This window comes from Fukomys damarensis, unplaced genomic scaffold (genome assembly GCF_012274545.1).
Source record: "Fukomys damarensis isolate Sample0158 unplaced genomic scaffold, DMR_v1.0_HiC HiC_scaffold_25, whole genome shotgun sequence".
Taxonomy (NCBI): Eukaryota; Metazoa; Chordata; class Mammalia; order Rodentia; family Bathyergidae; genus Fukomys; species Fukomys damarensis.
In genome coordinates, this window is record NW_022900937.1 from 36,411,468 (window position 1) to 36,434,051 (window position 22,584).

Consider the following 22,584-nt stretch of genomic DNA (forward strand, 5'->3'; position numbering starts at 1 on the left):
CTGTTGACTTGAGGGGGCGCTGTGACAGCAAACTGTGACCGAGTGGCAGGAAGGGCCTCTGAGTCCTGCAGGCCAAATAAGGAGGGGACGCCTTTCTCCTTCTGGGATCCCTGCCCATCCACAGCTCCTCTCGGGCTCTGAGGGCCCCTGAAGAGTTTCAGGGATGCTCCACAGCAGGAGCAGGCTGTGTTTCTTAGGGGAAGTCAGTGCTCACCTTCCCTTCGCTTTGCTTTGCTTTTTTAAAATTGGTGCAATTATAGAAATATAACTTCATTTTCCCTTTGATTTTTATGTTTATTAGTACATGTATAGCCTCAAGGTACATCCGTTTTCCTATAAATGATTCAAATCTGTCCTTCTGAGTGGCAGAGTAGTACTCTGTCGTGTGTAAATACTGCCGCTTCTTTATTCATTCTTCTCTTGATGAACATGCAGGCTGCTTCCAAGATGTAGTTATTATGAATCATGCTGCTGCAGATGTGAGTGCACATGGATCACCGTCTTTAACTCTTCCGGAAGGGGAATGGGTGGGTTAAATGGAAATTTCTAGCTTTGGCTTCCTGAGGAATCTCCACACCGGTGTCCACACTGACTTACACGCCCACTGGCCAGGTGGGAGGGCTCCTGTCCCCCACAGCCCCACCAGCATTGGTGCTCATTCGATGTCTTGGTGGTGGCCGTTCTTCCTGGGGTGAGATGGAGTCTCCGTGTTGTTGTAATTTGCACTTCGCTGATGGCTGGAGATGCTGAATGTTTTTTCATACATTTATTCACCGTTGCACTTTTCTGACAATTGTCTGTTCATTTTGGTTGCCTCTGTTACTTTGAGGAGGCTGATTTTCTTTTTACTTCTTTCCAATATAATGACATTCATAATGGTAAATTTGCACCTTTCCATTCTTGGTCTTCCCCCCATTCCCCTGGCCTCCCTTCAACCCCTCCACCCTTCCCTGTAGTTCTTTATATTTATAGTTGTATGTTACTGCTCTGTTCAAAGAGTAACTGGCAAAACTTTCTTCCCATTCTGCGGGCTGTTTCCTCCCTCTGTTGGCTGTTTCCTTTGCTGTGCTGAAGGCTTTTAATCTACTGAGACCCCATTCGTTGACCTTTGAAGTTATTTTTTGTGCAGTTAGAGTTCTGTTCAGAAAGGCCTCACCTACGTGGCTGTGTCTTCGAGAGAGTCTTGCCTATTTGATCTTCCAGCGCGTTAAGAGTTTCTGTTTTAATATTTAGATCTTTGATCCATCCCATTCTAGCTTAGCTCAGGGAGACCCAGCAACCAAAGCCGGAGAGGCTCTCATGCCAACAAGTTATTGAAAAGCAGGTGATTTCCTCGCGTTCTCCGGCCCAGCCCCTCCCCCGGGCTTCCGTCGTGATGGATAGTCTCCATGGCAACAGTCCCCGCGGCTCATCTGAGGTCCCCACCTCCAGGACAGTCCCCAGTGCCCTCGGCCAGCTGGGCCCCTGAGCAGAGGTTATTTTGAAAGGGCGCAGGGGCAGAGGGTGAGGACTTGGTTCCTGAAGCCCAGGGCTGCGATGACGGTGACTTCCCCTAACCGTTGGGCTTTATCAAGTGAGCAGCCACAGGTCTAGGTGCGAGAAGAACCGGACGGATGGAAATGGGGAAGCGTGCTCGCCGGGCCGCCCACCTACAAGCAGTTTCTGTAGAAACGGGAGACGGCAGAGTTCCGCACAGACCCACAAGTGGCCTTTGTTCACGACGTTTGTGCCATGGCTCCACCTGAGAGAGGCTTCTGGTTGTCAGAGCTTAAAAAAAAAACAAAACAAAAAGCTACTTCCCTAAAACGAGCCCAGCCCAGCCGTGTAACGGCTCTCACCTGCTATCTGCGGGGACCGCGAAAGCCGTTTTCCACACGCAAAGAGGGTGTTTCAAGTGTGGTTAAGCAGGAAAGATCCAAGAGGGGAAAATCTCAGGTGGATATCTGGCTTCGAGAGTTGGGGTGGGACCACGGTTTCTCAGTCTGCTCACTTCCCTGCCAGACAAACAGAGAAAAGCACTGAAATTAATCAAGAGCAATGCGGTGCCCTCTGCACCCAACTCCAGGGGCGAGTGCTTTCAGCCTGCAGCCTCGTTTGCCGGCCCCTCGCTGAGGACTTTTCGGGGCCTTAGGGGACTTTCCCTCCTGCAAAGAGAGCCCCCAAAAGTGGCCTAGAAGTGCAACTCACTCGAAAAGGTGAGAAGCCAGACTTAGTGTTTTACCTTAGGGAGAAAAGAGGAAGACGCGCGGGAACACCAGAAACAGCACGAAGGACGCCAGCCACAAACTAGCACAGCTTCCTCCCCAAGCCCAGACCTGCCCTGTGTTCCCTGGGCCACCCCTTTCCAGGCACTGAGGGGCTGCAGGGTGAAGATAAGGAATTCGGGGTCTGCACCCTCGCGAAGCTGGAGTGGGGGAGATGGACCCCAAAAGCCACCACGGAGGAACTGAACCAGATGTGGGGCCAAGGTGACGGCGAATCCAACTCTGCACCCTGGAAATTCAAGAGTGGGTTTCCCAGCTGCAAAGGGAGAAGCTCAGCACATGGCATCATTGGAAGTTCAGAATCCCTGACTTCCCTGTGCCTTATTAGCCTGTCAGCCACCAAATGCCACAGAACACTGCAGAGACTATCCTAGAATTTTTTAGAAGCCAGGCGTGGTGGTACACACCTACAATCCCAGCACTCAGGAGGCTGAGGCAGGAGGATCGTCCAAGTTTGAGGCCAGCCTGAGCTGCATAGAGCAAGAACGTGTCTCCTGAAAAAGAATTTCTAAGAAAGACACTAAAGCCATTAATTTGAAGGCTACTTCCTATTAACTTTTCCTCCGGTTTAAATTAACATGATTCCACTTGACACCATTTCTATTACTGATTAAAATCAATTGCTGTCATTTTAAATGGACCTATTTCTTTAAAGCTCCGCCAATAGATTCTTGTGTTTTAATCAATTAAGAGCACCTCCCTGGGTCATATCCTGTTAAACATCTATAAATAAATCTTAAAAAGTGCAACTAAGCAGGAGTCTATCAGTGACATCCATCTTTGACTCCAGGCCCACCTCTGTGGGCTGGCACGCGATAATGGTGGTTTTCTGTGTTGGTTTTTTATATGTTTGTTTTCAGGAAAGTAGCCCATCATGTTTCTCCAGGTTTTGATTTTCTGTGTAAAGAAGCTAAGTTGCAGGAGAAAGGAGGACAAGGCCATCCAGTAGGCCACGCCATGCTGCTCACGCACTGTGGGGTTTCTCCAATCCCTTGGAGTGTTGCTGGCCAACATGGCAGGGCCCCCACTTCCAACACGCGCAGCAGAGATGGCCGGAGGGGCCGACAAAGAGGTCCCAGCTCAGCCTCCATGGGGATCTAACAGGATCCGATCTGAACCTCCGTCCATGGCCACCTGTGCCTTGGACTCCTGCAGAGCTGGCCCAGGGCTGCAGGACCGCCCCAGCCTTCCTCCTGTCTGCCCCGGCTTGGGCCTGGCATTCTTCTACTTTAAGGAGACGAAGGGGAAAGAATGCCAGAGTTATTGGTGCATTCAATGATTGAGAAATGTTTGCCATTTAAAGCTGTTTCACTTCCTGCCTGCTACCACAAAGGAGTTTTATGATTAAGTTAACCTTTGCTTTTCTTAATACCACCACACGTCTGGCTCATTTTGCCCATTTTTCGTTTTCAAAACTAGGTTGTGATCAGGAAACGCTCGGTTTCTATTGCTTGCAATGGTGCTGTTCAAGTCGTTGCTTCAGGGGAAAGTCAGGGGTGTCCGCCCGAAGAGGCAGGACGGGGTGGGCAGAGCCTGCAGCAGAGGGGCCCTTCGCCTGCTCCGGTAGCCATCTGCAGGCCCGTGGGAAGGTGGCAACTCCCAGAGCAAGGGCCACTGCACCTGGCACGACGCTTGCTCACAAAGCCCAAGGGTGACAGGACTTTCCCAGCCAGCCGCAAAGGGCAGCTCAGTGACAGATCTTAGAGCCCTAGGATGCTTCCCCAAAAAGGAGTCAGCACCACAGAGAGACTTAGCTGGGCCGGAATGCACAGCACCACCAAACCCCGGGTCCTTGCAGTGCCAAGCCAGTCACCACCCTGCCCCTTGCGCACATGCCACGGTCTGTGCCACCTGTCCCGTGGCCCTCGGACCCTGCGAGGCAGACACTGCAGGCTCTTTGCAGATGAGGAACCAGGACACAGGAGGTCGAGTGGCTCTGTTCAGGTCGTCTGCCAGCACAGCCGCACCCAAGGGCCACTGGGCTAGTGAAGCACTGGATCACCGCGCACACTGTCCTGGAGTTCTGGCCTCCCCACCACCCACCTCAGACAGACCTGCGGGAATGGCTCAGTGCAAAGACCCTGGGTTCAATCCCAGTACTAAAAAAAGAAAAAGGAAGGAAGGAAAGAAGACAGGGAGAGAGGGGGGTGGGGTGGGGGTCCGCAGCAAGTATTTATCTATTTTATTTTTCGGTACCGAGGATCGAACTCAGGACCTCGCACTTGAGAGGCAGCCATGGTGCCACTAAGCTAAATCCCCAGCTGACTACGTATCAGTGGTCTACTGCTGGGCAGGTGCCGGAGACGAAAAGGTGCATGACAGGAGCTCGACTTCCACAAGCACCACCCGATCCAGTGGCTCCCAGCCATAGGCGGCCAGTGATGCACGGGATGTGACCAGGCCACATTAAGGGAGCCAGGTGTGAAGCACACAGCAGCTCTCAGAGACTTACTATGAAAAACGCCTTAACAACTTTCCACTGACCACATGTTGGAATGATCTTTTCAATCTATTAGATGAACTAAAAATACAGCTTTTAATTCATTTTGCACTTTTCTGGCATCCTGGGGATTGAAACCAGGGCCTTCGTACTGATCTGTGTCCCCTGATCTTTTTTATTTTTGTTTTGATACGGGTCTTGCAGCCCTCTGGGAGGCTGAGGCAGGAGAATCACAAGTTCGAGCCCAGTCTGCACAATTTAACAAGTCAGCACCCTATCTGAGGGCCTCATGGCTCCTTGAGGTCAGGAGTGGTGCCCCAGCCTGAGTACCTATAGGCTCTGTGGGCATCTCCAAGCTGTTGCCAGGCCAAACCAGCTCTCAAGAGAGCAGCAGTTTCACAATGAAAGAGAAAGCTTGCAGCCTTGCAGGCTGGACCTGACTTTGAAAAGCACTCAAGTCAGCCTAGCAAACGAGAAGACATCTGTGGTCGCTTCCCTGACAGCACTTCCTAAAGGCAAAGTCTAAGGGCTCCACAGCAGTGGAGGTTTTATTGGATGATCATAGTGAGTGCACACAAAATAACTGCCGAAATGGAGAGTTCCTTGGCACCCCTGAAGCAAGCTCCTTTGCCCACTTGAAAACAATTTGCATTTGGCCTGGTGCTGTGCTGCACCAGCCTACCTTGCCTGGGAGGATGCGGGGCCCCAGCAAACCCTGCAGCCAGTGCAGCCCACAGCCACCAGGGCCCTGACAGCAGGACTCAGTTGGTCCCCCCACCCGGTCAGCTCCCGAGCCCTGAGAGTCCACAAGAGTTGAGACGTGTCTGTCACCGTGTGACCCCACACAGCATCCACTCCTGCTTGCCGGCTGTGTGACAGCCTCGCCTAGCCATGAGCCTGCATGTTGCACTACTGTGCTGTATGCTACACACAATCTTAGTTCAGGGGACCTGTGTTCACAACCCTTCACACCGGCTCAACAGCAGTGTGCCAGACCTTGAGGTGAGCGGAATGTTCAGTGAGTGTTCAATCAGACATTATTATTACAGTAAAAGACACTGCCACAAATCCCCACAGAATCCTCCCCTCACTTCAAACACCCTCCTCCCATCATCCTCGCCACTTCCTGCAGCAGCTCTGGAGTCCTCTTTCCTGAGGGTCTTTACCCCGTGTGACCAAAGACAATGGAAAAGCAGGCTCTTAAAAAAATATAGCACTTCCTGGTGTGGTGGCCCACACCTGTAATCCCAGCACTCAGGAGGCTGAGGCAGGAGGATCGCTATGAGTTCGAGACCAGCCTGGGCTACATAGTGAGTTCCAGATCAGTCTCAATGACATAGTGAGACCCTGCCTCAAAAAACAAAAAATACAGCACTCTGTCCTCACCCACCACTCACCAGATCTTCTGTGTGACTCCTAGATCTTTACAGAAGTAAAAGTAACCAGGAAAAGTAAATATTTTAGATCAACTCAGGACAACAAGTCAGCTACAGCAGTGCAACTAAAGACAGAAACGAGGACTCCAGGGCTGCTGCACAAAGTGTTGAGGACAATGGAGAGAGGAGAAGGAAAGGGGACATAAAAATAAATTAAGATTTTATATATATATATATATCTATATATACACACACACCTCCACCAACTCTGCATGAGAAATGCGATCGTTATGTACTCCAAACATGGACCAATATAAATTATGAAAAATTTTAAAAATGCTAAGTATGTGCTAAGCAAGAGGAATGGTTTTGAGGGGATTCACGGAAATGTGACTTTTATTATAATCATTTTTTTAACATCCAAACATTCGCTGTAGTTTTCTACTATACCTTGTACATTATTGCAGCAGCTACCTAGTGGCTGGAATGGTTCACTAGAATTTCTTGGGGCCTCCGTCCTAAATGTACCCATTGCTGACTTTGCGTGACACCTGATTCTGCCCACCCGTGCACATGTTTATATGTTTTTAAACAATCAAGTTACATCATAGCTACAGTTTTATCTCTAATGGTTTCAGCCTAATTTTACATTCACATCTTCCTCTATCACTACCTTTCAAGAGGGATTTTAATAGCTTTAAAATATTTTATTGTATGTATGTAAATACCTGAATTTATTTATTTTACTCCTCTATTTTGGTTGTAAGAGGTGTTAATTTGCAGGTACATTAATAAGATCAATTTTAAAATGAAAATCTGGGCTGGGGATTTAGCTCAGTGGCTCCACGGCCTGCCTCGAAAGTGCAAGATCCTGAGTTCTATCCCCGGTACCCCCCAAAAAAAAATGAAAATGAAAATCCTTGGGCATGAATCTTTATGAAGCTGACTGTTGTCTGAGAATACATTCCTCTGTACTAAAAGTCTGGGAACAGAGTCAAGTTGTGGTGGTGTACACCTGCAATCCCAGCTCTCCAGAAAGCTGAGGCAGGAGGATCCCAAGTTCTTGGATGCCAGCCAGCCTGAACAATATAGCAACTTAGCTAAGCTTAGCCTTTTAAAAAAACAGAAAAAGGCCTATGATTCAGCTCAGCGGTGCTACCACCTGCATCGCAAGCACAAAGCCCTGACTGTGATCCCTGGTACCCAGAAGAAAAAAAAAAGCCTGGGGATGTAGCTCAGTGGGAAGGCCCTGGGTTTAATCCCCAGACTGCAAAAATAAAATTTAAAAAATAAAGATTAAGAGCATCGTTAAGGCCCTTGACCAATACCGCTACATCGATTTTTAGGAAGGCATTACCAGTAACTCTGCCTCTGTTGGTGGCTTTGTTTTTTGTTTTGTTTTGTTTTGTTTGTTGTCATTGTCATTGTTGTCATTGTTTCAGTTTTGTTTTTTGAGACAGGGTCTCACTGTTTAGCTCAGGCTGGCCTTGAACTCACAGTGATCCTCCTGCCTCAGCCTCCTGTGTGCTGGGATGACAGGTGTGGGCCCCACGCCCAGCTGTGCCTTCAGCCTCTTCACACCTGGGCTTTTACTCTCAGGAAACTGTTGGATCTTTTCCATTCCCCCAGGCACTGTGCCCGCTCTGGGCTCTGTCTGCCCTCCAGGGCGCTGAGCCCTTTCAAGGGATGCCAATGTAGAGATGATTTTCTGCAGGGGTCACCTGTGCCCAGGAGTGAGGTCTGGGCCATCTCCATGTGGGACGGGCATGGGGACTGTCGGGAACTGGGTCCCCGAGAATGGGCCATCGCAAGGAGCAGGAGTGAAGCAAGATAAGCCGGGTGTGGCGACACACACCTGTCATCCTAGCAGCAAGAGGCTGAGGCAGGAGAATCACCATGAGTTCGAGGCCAGCCTGGGCTGCACTGTAAGACCCTATCTAAACAGAACCAAACCAAACAGAACAGAACAGAAGTCAGGAAGACAGAAGGGGAGAAGGACCCGTGACTGGTGCAAGGCGTGAGGCTGCAGTTTGGAAGCTGGTGCTGCCCCCGGCCTGGAGCTGCAGGCTGCTGCCCTCCCTGGGCGCTCCGCCATCACACTCACGGGCGTGGTGGGAACTACTGGGATTTTCATTCTCAGTGGGAGGCTCCGCCGAGCCGAGGAGGCCCCTGAAGGGCCCTGGACATCCAGCAGGCCCCTGGGCCTCCAGTCCCTGCCTCTCAGTTCCCTCTCCCACTCCTTGCGCGGGGAAGCAGCCGCCTCCTCAGCCCTGGTGGCGTGGAGGTGGAGCCCGCAGGAGCTGGGAAGTAGGTCGCCCCACAAGGCCGGAGGTCGCTGTGTGGTTTCTTCTACCGAGCTGCTGGAAAGCCCCAGGGCAGCAACTGTCCCCGAGTCACCAGGAAGCAGCCGGTAGTCAGCATCTGAAATTCACCCTTGCGAATTCACAGCCCAGTGTGAGGAAGGGGCCGCTATCGAGGAGACGTCTCCCGGCTTCAGTGGCCCTGCCCTTGCCCAGCAAAACTCCCTGAGTCTGGGCTCCTGTGGTGACCCAGCACTGCGTGCATGCGAGAGAGGCCCAGGCCAGGTAGCTGCGGGGCACACAGGAGGGTGCAGCCACCCTGGAGGACCCGGGACAGGACCTGCCTATCTCAGGGGACAGCTGGGAGCCAGGAGGGGGCACACAGGTTGGACCAGGGACCAGCTGGGAGCCAGCAGGCCTGGGGAGGAGGGGCTGCCCCATCTGGGGCCACCTGTGGGAAAGGACGGAGAAGCTGGCCTGCGGGGGGTGAGGCCAGTGCTGCGCTCATGTGATGTCGTTCTCGGACCCATATTATCTTATTTCACTTTTGCACACAGCCAACACACTGTTTGCACAAAGAGAAACTGAGGCACAGAGCTGGGAAACACAATCCAGGGCCATCTGCCCACATAGTTCCCTGGTAACCCTGGCTGGGCTCACAGTGGGCAGCTCCAACAGCCGGGCAGGTGGCAGCACCAGTCCCGGGGAGGAAGGGTGCCCCAGGAAAGATCCTAGCAGGACACCCAGCACGATGCCAGAGCAGCCAAACTCCCCTGCAATATTCTCTAAAAGAATGGCACTGAGGTGCTGCCCACCAAGCTGCCACCGAGGGCCAGCATGCACTTGAAATACTGCCACTGAGAGGCTAAGTTTTTCACTTCATTTCTCTTTCATTAGCTTTCCTCTGGGCCACCACATGTGGGGACAGGCTGGCCGGAGAGATCTGGGGTTTACCTACCGCAAACTCCCAAGTCCTTCACAAGGCTGGGGCAGGGCCCGGGCTGGAGGCCACACTTGGCAGCAGCAGACACCATCTTCCTGGTGGTGCATCGCACCGTTTGGCAGGTGAACCGAGGCCCAGGGCAGGGGAGGCCCGGTTTGCATGTGGACACCAGGACACACTGCACGGGGAACCCTGCTCTGGGACCTGCACCCCACCTGAGCCTCCCCCCAGGGCAGGATGACGACCGACCTCACAGGTGGCAGGAGAAAGACGGGAGGGCATGCGGAGCAGGAGAAGCAGTGGACCGAGACACCGGCCACTCAGGGACTCAGAAGACACGGGACTCGGACGAGCCCAGTGCAAGTCTCCGGGAGAAAGGGAGGACGCGTCCCGAGTTCACTTTTCCCGAGCACCAAGTTATCCACGCATTCAGGGCCCAGTCCTGCTCAGCGCCATGGTAGGAGAGCAAACCACGACTGCCTGGCTCAGCTGCGAGCTGGGCAGAGGCTGATGGGCAGCCCCTGTGCACCCCACCAGGGACGACTTCTGGGGAGACAGCACCCTCCAAGGCCATGGCACCGGGCATAGAGGAGTCCCTGGGAATGGAATTATTCCCCTGAATGCATGGGTTGTTCTTTTTTATTGAATCACGGCATAGGGTGAGGTCATATTTTTATTTCCAAAAAGAAAAGCTCAAGAGACGAATTCACATCAAGTGAAGTTTGTTGGTTGCCTGCGTTAAAATATCACCTGCCAGAGGAAAGCAAACGCTGTAATTATCACCCTGCTGCCTTCATTTGATGTGGCATCTACATGTGACCAGTGGGTTCTGCGCCTTCCAGCTTTGAGGTTGCTATTTTAACCATTTCAGAGAAGTACACTGGAGCGAGTCAAATTAGAGTTTCAAGAAAAAAAAAGATACAAGAGAAGATATGATGCATAATATCTTATCTTTCGAGAAAAGGTATGGTATATGGTATCATATCTTGCAAGAAAAGATACATAGTATCACTGTACCCGTTTCATTGTTTCAGATGCAAGATTTTATTTGGAGAAGAATGTGTAATTATGCAGAGGTGCGTGGCTGGATTCTTTGACTTCAAACCCATGCGCTGCGCGTTCTGCAAGATTTCACCTGTGAAATTCGCAGCCTTTAATTACTGCCTCGCATGTTAAAAGAGAGAGCCTTTCTTCAGAACAGCTAATAACGTTATTAGAAGAGGTAATTACAGATCGGTGCTTGCGGTCAAAAACGCCTCGGTGTGGAGACAGCAGTATTCGGGATTTTGAACTTTGGAAGACATTTGGGAGGGGGACGCGTCCTCCCGCAGCACATGGCAGATGCTTTGGATTTGTTGTTGGGTCTGTTTGATTTTTTCTGATTTTTTTTTTTTCTTTTTAAGAGGAAAAAGAAACATTTAGAAATCAGCCCTCTCTGCTGGATGAATTTCTCAGCTTCCCAGAAAGCACGAAAACAATTGTTTCTTGTACTTGGACAGCTTGATTGGAGGCAGGTGGTGCAGAACCCGAGAAACCAGAGCCACGGAGCCAAGTTTGGTGTTCAGCTCAACCCCCTCGCCGCACTCCGGAGCTGCCCCGTGTCAACCGGCTCCGCCGCAGCCAGCTATAAATTTAGTTCCCATTTTCCTAGCTAGCACCTTATCAGCCATGAAGACTGCTCGCCAGTGGGACGCTGCGAGGTTCTGAGCACAGCAGGGCTGGCCTGAGACGCCCGGCACTCGCTCCCCCAGTGTGGTCTTGCTGCCACCAGAGGAGGATTTATGAGCACTTCTGGAAGTCATCGTGGGCCTCGCTTTAAAATGTGGTGGTATTTTCTTTTCCCCGGGTTAATTGGCCTTTGCGTTGCTCGGGTTGCATTATCTTGAGTTAATATTTGCTTTCAGTGTTTTTGAGGCACAGGCCAAGCCAGCCTGGTTTCGCAGATGACAAACATCAGGCCTGAAAAGGAGCCTGGGGAAGAAGTGGGCTGTTTCTCACCTCCCTGCTCCAAAGCCTCTGCTACTTTCTCAAGGGCCATCTCAGTCCTCCGACTGCTCCCTGTGTGGCAGCTGACAGGTAATATTCCACTTTAAGAGACAGAGAAACTGAGGCCCAGGCAGGCTATTGCTTTGCCCAACATCACACAGCAAGTCAGCAGCACGGAAGATGCGATGGGACCAACACTAACTTCTCAACCTACTCCCCAACTGCGGCCTATTCATTTCCTCTCTAGACAAACCTAGCATGTAAAACAGCCACTTATGAGAATCTTGGGTCCGGTGTGGTGGCATGCGCCCGCAGTCCCAGTGCTCGGGAGGCTGAGGCAGGAGGATCTCAGGAGTTCAAGGCCAACCTTGAACTGAACTACATAGTGAGACCCTGCCTCAAAAGCACAAAACCAAAACAACAAAATCTTGGGTTGAGGAAAGGCAGAGGAAAACGTGTCTGTCAATCCTATAGTCTTTAGATGCTGTGTATATAAACTTGGCTACCTCAAACTCAGGCCGGCTTTACTGTCCATTTGTCATGCTTGAATTGTTTAGATGATAACCTGGTGTCTGAGTCAGTTTTGAGTTCCTTACTCATTTTCACAACCCTTCTAGCCCACCCAGCTCCGTGACTGAAGTGGCCCCCCCCGTCCCTGGCACCTCTTGCACACCAGTGTGGAATAATCATGTAAATAAGGCTGCAGAGCCTGCTCGGGGCTCAGAATTGCGACACTCTTGTTTTCCGAGGTGAGCCGGGCCCTAGCCTCACAGCCTTGACACTGTTCACAGGAATCTCAGAACAGACACCGGGTCCTCCCAAGTGACAAGGGTAATTCTGCTCCTAAACACTGGGAGGCTGAGGCAGGAGGGTCACAAGTCCTAGCCCTGCCTGCTGGACAGCTTGGCAGCTTAGCAACTTAGCGAGACCCTGTCTCAGGGCAGACAAAACAGCTCAGTCTGAAGGCCCTGGGTTCAATCCCCAGTACCCCCTAAAATTCACTGGAGGCATCAGGAAGACAGGGACGCCTCAGCTTTGAACCGTCAGACATAACCTAAAGACGAGCAAGTGTGCAGCAGGTGGTTTCGCAGCCAGCCTGCTAGAGAAAGCATTCTCCCGCTTTTCCATTGTTCCTCCTGCTTCCCACTTCTGCCCAGGGGAACGGCTTCACCCGGCCCCTGTCCCGGCTGCGGTGGCACTGACACTGTGAGCCTCTCTGAAAATGACCATGGGCCACTTACCCCTGTCAGAGCCAGGCTGAGCTCCTCGGGTGGTGCCGCCAGAGATAACTAGGAATCTTGGCAGGGGCACAGAACCAACATCCCCGAGTGGCAGCGTCCGGAACACTGTCCTCAGTGTGCCCGACACAGGCAGCCCTTCCACCAACGCGCAGCGGGCCCCTTCTCCTCCACCTCTCGAGGTAAACAGCTGCCTAGGGGCTGGGATGGGAGCTGGGCCGGCGGGCTGGGCGGGACAGGGAAAGGGAGAGCTTGCTGGCACCTTCCTCTGGGGACACGGAGCCCTGCCAAGGACACAGAGTCAGGCCGGCCAAGGGGGTAGGACCCAGAGCAGCGACCAGCTGGTGCCGACCCCAGGCTCTGCTGGTTTCGTGCTCTGTCACCTGTCCAAGAGCAGCTCCGAGGCCTCCGTGCAACCAACACAGAAAGACCTCAGGTCCCAGCCCTGCCTCCTGCCGGGACACAGCTGAGCAGCACCGTTCCTGTTTGCCACAGACCCTCTCCAGAGGGCTCCTCCCAGCAAGGCCTGGCCCACCTACATTAAACTGAGGCAGACTGGGGACAGTGACAGGCATGAGGCCGTGAATCACCTCAAATCCCCCACATCACACACCCTCCTCCCATTGTCCCAGGCACTTTCTGCAGCGGCTCTGGAGTCCTCTTTCCTGAGGGTCTTTACCAAGTGTGATCAAAACTCAGTACGTGCTTCTACTGAGCGCCACCCAACCTAAAGGCAGCTCCTACTAACAGGACACTGTGTCCTCATCCGCCTGAGTCACTGGATCTGGCACCGTGGGACTCCTGGCTCCTCCCCAGAGTCACAGTGACCGTGACAGGGAGACGTTATGAATCCATTCAGGATATCGAGGCAGCCAGGATAGCATAGCTAAGACTCAGCCTGAGAGGCCAAGAGTACAGGCCATCTGGAGCTTGGGGTTCTCATCAGTGAACTGGTGACTTGTTAACCCTGCTTCACAGCTTCATCGGAGATACATCCTCAGCCCTTGTTTATTTTTGTTTTACTTTGAGACAGGTTCTTGCTAAATTGCCCAGGCTGGCTTCAAACTTGCAACCTGCCTGCCTCAGCCTCCTGGTTGCTGATGTTACAGACGTGTGCTGCCACCAGGCTCCACATGTTTCTTTAGTGTCAATGGCGGGCCCCAAGCCCAGGAGGAAGGAGCATGCTCCACAGCACTCAGTGCCGAAGAGGTCCCTGGCCCATCCGGGGCTCAGACCAGTGCAGGGAAGCATCCTGCCTCAGCCTCCCAGCCCTGCCACTCCTAAGTCCACAGCCAGCTCCCTCCTCCCCTGAACAGAACCCAGGGACCCACAGGGCTGACGCAGGTAGTGACATTCGGAGGCCACGGCGTGGGCAGTGCAGTCGGTTTTTGCCTGCAGACCTCCAGCTGCCCTGCGGCCCATTTCAGAGCTCCAGAGACTCCTGTGTTCATGTGGGAGGAGAGGGGCCCTGGGCGCTGTGCTCACCAGTAAATCCACCAGGTAAGCTCTGTGCTGACTGCTGCAGGAGGCGGCCCTGGCCAGGGGCACTCACTGGGGTGAGAGCCAGCACGGTGCGTTCTCCTCAGGGCTCCTCCCTGCTCTCTGCTGCCCAGCCGCCATGAGGTGAGGTGAGCTGCTTCCTGCCGCCAGGCCCTTCCCATCTTGTTTCCCCCACGAGCCAGAAGAAACCAAAACAAAAGCTTCCCCTTGAAGTCGTGGCACCGTGTGCTCCATTCCAGGGACAGGGGAGGGGCAGCCTTGGACCACCCGCTCCCTCTAAGTCTGCCTGCTGCCCTGCATCCCCCCGGCATGGCGCTTGTTCCCGCTTCTAAAGCAAATGCTCCTAACCTTTAGAACAAAGGAGAAGGGAGGGAAGAGGGAGGGATCGGCCACAGCAAGTGTAAAATAAGCCAGCACATAGCCACATAACACGCGGGACACTCACCTGCCGGCTCGTGCCCATTTCTGTAGTGAGCCGAGGAGAGCAGCACTTCCTCCCCTCCATCCGGGAGCCGGAACCCCACTCTCCCAGTTCCCACAGGCCTCCTGCACCTGCTGGGGGCCAGTGAGTCCAGTGCTTCCGCCCCTCATTTCTGCGGGGTCCACTCTGGAGGTGACCTCCGCCCTCGCCACTGTGGGTGTCAGGCGGCCTCCTGCACAACCCACCCAGCCGGCCGGGAGGGTGTGGTCCTCTCCTGGGTCCGGAGTCGACCCCTGAATGTCGCCATGGTTACCCTGAGGGCCCATTTGGGAGATCTGTGCAGTCTGGCCAGGAGCACGGCCTTACGGAGCTGAGAAGTTGTCCACGAGGCTGTCTCCTGTGCACTACGAAGCCAGGCAGCGGGGCCCACGGTCCAACTTGCTCCTCAGCACACAGGTGGCGAAGCCCAAACACAGAAACATATGCGTCTCTGGTGTAGGTTCGGTCAGAATAAGTAGCTTTCCTATGCCTCTTAACAAGGATTTAGCCACCACCAGGGCTCAGTACAGTAGGAAGTAAAATTCCCTCCAAGTCAGCTCTGAAGAAAGTCTGAGCTGCTTCCCCCAAGTCACTGATATGTATTAATAATGATAGTTGGGGGGGTGCTTTGTTTTGTTTGGTTATAGCCTAGGCTGGCCTCAGACTTTGTGGAGATCCTCCTGCCTCAGCCTCACAAATACTGGTAGTGCAGGCATGTGCCCATATCAGGCACAAATGGATACTTTTTTAAAAACCTGCTGAGTTTTTCTCTGCCTGGAGGTTTAAGCACGAGACTCAGTTTGATTCCTCCAATAGCCAGCCAGACCTGTGTTTTCATGCACAGGGGAGATGCCCTGTCCCCGGCTGCAGGTCCTGCAATGGTCAGCTTATCGGGAAAGTCACAAGAGGAACTGTGTGCACAGCGAATCCACTCCAGGAGCTGTGCTGTGCAAGCAGAAGGCATGAGCAGTGACCTCAATGCCACTCGGCCCCACGAGCCGGAGGCGTGAGCCGGGTCACAGATGGCACTGACACCCGGCGGGGCCGGCCAGCTGACGACCACAGAGTCGCTGTTCCCCTGCATCTGCGCCAGGAAGGCAGCGGTGTCTGTTCCAGGAATTGGGAGCCCTGCTGCTGAGTACCCCTAAAATAGCCCTGCGCTTTCCCTCCCCGAGTCAGTTTTACTAAGCAGGGACAGAGCCGAAAAAGCCCAGCCGAATGACTCAGTTCCTAGCAAAATGTCATCTGTCCCCCTTCACTGTGGGGCAACCCCAGAAGTCTGCACAGCACAGACACAGAAAGACAGTCAGGTGTGGTGGCGCACTCCAGTCATTTCAGTACTCGGGAGGCTGAGGCAGGAGGATCCCTGTGAGTTTGAGGCCAGCCTGGGCCACATAGTGAGACCGTGTCTCAAAGAAATGAAACAATAAAAGAAACAGAAAGAAAGAGAAGAGAAAAGGGAAGAGCACAGTCAGCATCAGCAGCAGGGCTAAAGTAATTTCCTCTCTCACTGAGCTGAAGCCCCATCAACTCCGGGGTTGCTCACAGAGCTAGGACACCGGCTGTGAAATCGAGGGCAAGCTGGAGAGCTCGTTTCCTGTCTTCTAAATATACTCTTGTTCCGATCCTATCTTGTCCCCGGCAATACGTCACAGAGGTGGCCGCCTTTCACGATGCAGATGTCTCCAGACTGACTCCCACCAAAGGAAGCTGGTGTAGGAACTGGAGTTCAGGGATCCGCCTTCAGGAACGGCGTCCACAGGGCTGGCTCCTCCACCGTGTTCCCGGCCCTCCTACACCCTGGCCTCCCTCCTCCTGCTCCCGGGCCACCGCCACCACCAGTGGGCAGTGACCCCCAGCAGCCCTGCACCCTGAATGTTATCAGAGACAACACTGAAGGAGCAGGAGTCTGGGCTGGGGGATTAGCTCAGTGCCACCGTGCCTGCCTCACAAGCACAAGGTCCTGAGTTCGATCCCGGGTGCCGCCAAAAACAAAAAGAAGCAGGAGGCAAATGGAAACCTCTACACCTGCCCCTGCTTGGGTCACATGGATCTGGGTAGTGTTGTGGAGACAAACAGGACACCACCTTGCACCCCAAACACAGCATGTGGCATTGGGGTGTCTGCATTCCCTGGGACTGCTGTGTCCCTTTCGCCGCCCAGTCACACAGAGACCAGGAATGCCTGCTGAGCACCCGCCGCTGCCTCTGCCTGCCAGCTGGCCTTTTGCGTGCCTCGGGCCTGTCCCAGGACACCGTGTGACCAGTGTCTGCCACTCTGTGCCCTACCCCTCGTGTAGGGGCTCCCCCATGAGACTCCAGTTCAGTCAAGCTCCCAGCTGGGTCTAAGGAGGGGTTATTCGTGGTTATTGGTGTCCATGCTAGCACTTAAAAAAGAACCTCGATAAATGCTCCCTGGGTAGCACACGCCTGCAAGCCCAGCACACCAGAGGCTGAGGCAGGAGGATCTCTTTGAGTTCCAGGCCAGCTGGGCTGCATCATGAGGCCCTGTCTCAAAAAATAAAAAACAAAAATAAATGCTCCTTGGGCAAATGTCCGAGGCTACCATTCAATCTGCTCCTACGCCCAGTGAGCGGAGCCTGCCCAGAGTCGGAAGCCTGTGCTCTGCAGCACCGTTAGCAGACCTGGCTGGGGCCATGAGGCTTCGGTTCCCCAAAGCATAAGGGAGCCCAAGGTGGCAACCGGCCTGCACCGGGGCTTCCCAAGACCCCACGCTCTCACTCCTGATCGCTTTGATCTCTGCAGGCCCAGGAAATCAGCTGATGAGGCGGCTTGAGGTCTTGTGCCCCCAGGAGTGCAGAGGCACATTACACAAAAGCACTCCGAGCCCTGGCAGACCCGGGGCCTGGCAGGAGCCCACAGACACAAGGGCACCGGAGCGGGGGTCCCGCAGCTCCCCACATGCTCTGCCCAGACCCAGGACCCCCCGGGAGCCCCAAAGCTGCAGAAGGAGCCTTGCACAGAGCCACTGCGGCCCAGGGCAGGATGCAGCGCCCCACCCTGGGCCTGAGCCGGGCTGCACGTCCACCCTCACCAGCCCTGAAGACTGAGTCACCCCCAGGAGAAGCAGGGCACCACGTCTCCCCTTCCAGCCCTGCCCTGGTCATCTGACCTGCCGGGGCTGACCTCAGAGCATCTTCCTGCTTCTGCCCCACGCCAAGGCGTCAAGAACTTGGGTCTGGCCGTCTGCAGAGTCTGAAGTTCGTGTCAGTCTGACAAGGGCAGGAGGGGTTTTCCTGAAGCCTCACTTTTGAGATGGCAAGAAAAATCTGAGCACTGAGTGAATGATCACAAGCCGGGGGCAGGGCAGATGTGTTTATGATCCGGGCACCCGAGAGAGGCTGATGCAGGAGGATCTCCCGGAGTCTGAGGCCAGCCTGGATTACACAGCAAGCCCCTGTCTAAAAGGAAAAGCAAAACCAAAAAAAAAAAAACTCCTAACACTGTCTCTGAATCATCTCTCTCTTCAGCCGCAGTGCACACCCTCACCTCACAATGCTTTAGTGTTTTCTTTTTTTTAATTATTTTTAATGTCTGTCTAGGATGCCATTGAGTATTTTCTGGGACATAAAAAGAATCATGATGTGCTTTGCCCGTGCACAACTCCGTGTGATCATTATGTGCTACAAACATAGACACAAAAACTAAAATTAAATAAAAAAGGGTTTTCCACAACACTGCCTTAGTGGTCACGTTTTTTAGGATTTCTTTCTCCTAAAAAGTCTTTTCTCTGCCTGCCTCGCAAGTGGAAGGTCCTGAGTTCGGTCCCTGGTACCCCCCACCAAAAAAGTATTTTCTTCCCCATCCATTGCAAGGGCTACTTTTGCAGGGGACAGAAGTCTGCAGAGTCACATTCCGTCTGGGCTTGAGTGACGCCGTTCTCATGAAAGGCACAGACTCCGTCACCCAAAGGCCAGGGAACAGAAGGCAGGAAATAAAACGTGGGCCGCTCTCACCTCAGAGTCCTGGCCTGCAGCCCCTTCCCAACTTATCCATGCACTCAGCCTCTGGAGCACGTCCAGGCCTGGCCCTGCTCCTACATACTTGGGGTGAAGGGTGGGCACGAGCCCTGCCCTACCCATTGAGGTGAAGAGGCCGTGACCACCCAATGAGGTGCCAGGCCTCCCCCAGAAACTCCAGCTCTCTAGATTGAAAAATAAAAGACACTTGTGCAGGAAGATACTAGCTCTGCCCTCATTCCTTGGATTTGGGTGTGATTTTGCAGCAGTAGCAGCCATTTTGGAACTAAGAGGTCAAAGATAGAAGAATAGTGTTACGTGGTAGTGGTGCAGAAGGAAGAGAAGCTGGGCCTGGAAGACGTTGTGAGTGGCAGAACTGATGCCCAGCTGCCTAAACAGATCCAGACTGGCCCCAGAGGCTGACTCACTCCCCTCTCCCCAGCACCTGCTGCACAGGGCTTCGACCCAAGGAGGTAGAGACACTGGGCACTGCCACGTCCCCTTGGCCTCGCTCATGCCAAGGCAGACCTGCTGGGCCTGGGTCCATGGTCCCCGAAGCCCCCACTGTCACTCCCTGGCTGGCTTGGGTGCCCAGACACCTGCTGTCTCGCCAGAGCCTTGGGGTCCCCTCTCCTTTGACCCCACTGGGCAGACGGCCATCAGCTTCTCCCTCCAGGACCAAACCCCGCTTGCCAACTGCGGGATCCAGCCTGGCTCCCACCACCCCACTGAGCACCTGGTGGCCCCAGACCTGGCCCTTCCTGCACCCTTGCCCTCCTGGGCTCAGTGCCTGTCAGCCGGGGAAGTCTCTCCAGAAGCCCAATCCCACAGCCCTGTCGCTGAGGGAACAGATGTCACTGCCGGGGACACGCAGGTGGGGAGGTGAGGTGTGGGAGCGCTGACTCCCCCAAGCCCTGCCCTCACCGCCCAGCTGCCCTGGGTGCGGAACCCTCCAAAGGGACCAGGGCACTGGGGCCATTCTTCTACACTTAGGGACGGCAGGACAGGGACAGCCCTCCCTAAACAGCCCCCTCGCTGAGCACTGGGTGCCCCGACCCCCGAGATAGCACTTGGCCTCTGCACATGGAGTCGGGTCCCCTTCACTTAACAGGAAGTAGAGGCGATTGCCAGGAACCCACAGCCAGTGAGGGGCACAGCAGGGCACGACCTTGGCCACTGGGCTGTCCCTTGGGCACCTGTCCCACCATGGCCCCCCCCCCCCCGAACCCAGGGCCTTTACACTGGCCTGCATCCGCAGCCATTTTCACTTTTTATTTTGAGACAGCCTCTTGCTATATCATTCCTGCCCAGGTTGTCCGCCAGCTTGCAATCCTCCTGCCTCAGCCTCCCAGAGTGCTGGGATTACAGAAGTCTCGCTCTCTTGCTGGGAAGTAGCGCCTCAGTGACCATGCCTGAGACAGGTTCTAGACAAGGGTGCTCCCTGGGCCTGGGGCCAAGTGTGGGGACACTGAACAGAGCCTGTGGCTTAGCCACGCCAGGCTAGGCTAGGCTAGGGTTATGCCACAGCCAGGAGAAGATACAAGTTAAGTCCAGAGAGAACTAGAAAGCAGTCCAGGGCTCCAGGGCTGCAGTCCTTCCCTGTGCAGTCCCTCAGCGCTGTGATCAGGTGTCCAAGGGCTCAGACGTCCTCCAAGTCTGGAAATCCGAAGTTCACAGGCTGCAGGGAAGAGCTGGTGTCCTCTGCGCCCAGCCGGGGTCACCGTGAGCTAAGGGCCCAGGCCTGGCCCCCAGAGGACGGCACCAGCTTGGGCCCGGCCAGTGGGTCCCAGATACTAAGTGCGTTTCTGCGCTAAGCCGATGGGTGTGTGCGACCGTGTCCCCAGATAGAGGGCCAGGGTGGGGGTGGCTTCCTGGGCTGTGGCTCCCAGCCTCTCTGTGGGGTTCGGTTCACACCTACGGGGACTTCCCTGTCCCAGAGACAGCACCCAGGGGAAGCGGACAGCAGAGCCACGGGGGCCAGCAGCCCACTCCCACCTGCCGAGGACGGCCCGGCCTGCTCACTTCAGGAGTGGCCCAGTCACCGCGGGCAGCGCCGCCAGGATACCTGCTTCCTCCTGCGGGGCCCCTCTCCTGCACGTTTCCTCTGCTCCCCCACCCCGGTGTCCCCGAGCATAGCATGCAGGCAGAGAGCAAGGGCGCTCACAGCAGCAGGGCAGAAGCCGGGCCCAGAAGCCCAGGGAACAGAAGCGCTCCAGGTAACGCTGGGAGACACAGACGCGGTCACACACATCAGGGGAGCTGCTACGGCCCCAGATCGCAGAGAAGAAAGTGGCACAGGCGGGCAGGGACGCATGCCAAAGGGTCACAATCATGGAAAATGAAACGAGGCCGCTAGGTGGGCAAGGGGGCACACACCGGTGAGCCCAGCCCTCACCACAGGAAGCTGATGCAGGAGGATCACTGTGTGTTCAAGGCCAGCCTGGGCTCCATAGTGAGTGAGGCCCTGTCTCAAAAAGCTGAAAGCTTTTTTTTCTTCTAGTCACCATTTTGTGCAAGAAATAAGTTTGTGAAATGATGGATTTATTCATTAGCTTGACTGAAGACGATCTCTCAAAACATAGTACTCTGCTCCATAAATACATACAATTACTGACCGTTAATTATAAGTGAATTTTAAGCCAGGGATGGGGGCACGTGCCTGTGACCCCAGCACTCAGGAGGCTGAGGTAGGAGGATCACCATGAGATCAAGGCCAGCCTGGGCTACACAGAGAGACCCTGACTCAAACAACAACAACAAAGGCAGGTTAGGGGCTCAGAGTCCTAGGTTCAAAGCCCAGCTCCGCCTCTTTGGGGCTGTGGGGGCTCCTGCCAGCGGGGTGGGCGGTTCTCCCCCACTGGATGGAGCTAAGCCTGCTTCTCTTGCAGGCCCTTGTCATGGGAGGCCAGGCGGGTCTGTAGAGAGAGCTCCACAGAGACATGGGACAGCGCCTGGCCGCCTCTGGCCACTTCCTGTCCCCCATGGGGCTTCCCCTCAACCCCACCATCTGCATGCAGGACTGTGCTTTTGGGTTTGTTTTGTGTTTCTTTTATGGTCCTGAAGATTGAACTCACGAGGCTTCATGATGAGCTCCATACCCAACCCTTTTTTATATTTGTTAGTTTGAGACAGGGTCTCACTCACCAAGTTGCCCAGGCTGGGCTCAAATTTGGGATCCTCCTGCCTCAGCCTCCCAGAGTGCTGGGATGAAAAACAGAGGTGCACCACCACACCTGGCTGGGATTGTGTTTTTTAAACTCAAATTTCACTGAGGTCAAATTCAGGCTGCAGAAACTAGAGTGGAACAGAAGCTCCTAGGCCAGTGGACACACATCTTGGGTTCAAATCTCAGCCAGAAAGAAAAGAACAGAGCAGAGCCTCCATCCATCCAGTGACCCCAACAGGGACAGCCCCGGGCCCCTCCTGTCCTGCCCCGTTAAGCTTTCTCTGCCTTCCTTAACCACAGACGTGGATGCAGAGCCACCTGACTGCGACCCAGGAGCTGCTGCCGGTCACCTGACCTCCCCGAGCCCCAGCCACGAAGCAGGAAGCACCCGGCCCAGCTGGGAACCGCCACTGACCCCTGGCCAGCTGCCCCCACCGCCCCCAGGGTGCTGCAAATGCAGAAGCAGCTGAGTCAGGGGTGCCGCGGGGTGCTCACGGGGGCCGGGAGGGGAACCTGGCAGAAGGGAGCCAAAGGGCGAGAGATTCAGGAACTAGGCACCAGCTGCGAGGGCCTCGAGTGATTTCTTCAGCTTTGCCACTTCCCCACTTTTCCCCATCACACCCCGTGGCCATTGTGACAGTTGATCAACTTAGGACAGCAGGTGGCCTGCAGGGCCTGACGAGACAACCCCAGGGAGGACAAGCCAGCGGGCCTGGGCCACGCAGGGCTGGGAGCCAGAGCTCAGGCCAGAGGCCCACAGCCAGGGACACACACAGAGCCATGGGCTCACAGGGCAGGGGGACACAGGGCCATGGGGACAGGGGGACACAGGGCAGGAGGACAGGGGACAGGGGGACACAGGGCATGGGACAAGGGACAGGGGGACACAGGGACACAGGGCAGGGCAACAGGGGGACACAGGGCATGGGACA

At 54.6% G+C, this 22,584-nt stretch overlaps 1 long non-coding RNA gene across 1 annotated transcript in view; it reads right to left on the minus strand.

Moving 5' to 3' along the window:
• Positions 1–430: 430 nt before the first annotated feature.
• The window catches only part of LOC104861301, a 34,865-nt gene continuing 12,711 nt past the window's right edge, over positions 431–22,584 (minus strand). Inside the window, exon 3 of the long non-coding RNA XR_779968.1 lies at positions 431–1,994. This is a non-coding gene — a long non-coding RNA (uncharacterized LOC104861301). The remainder of the gene's footprint in view (positions 1,995–22,584) is intronic.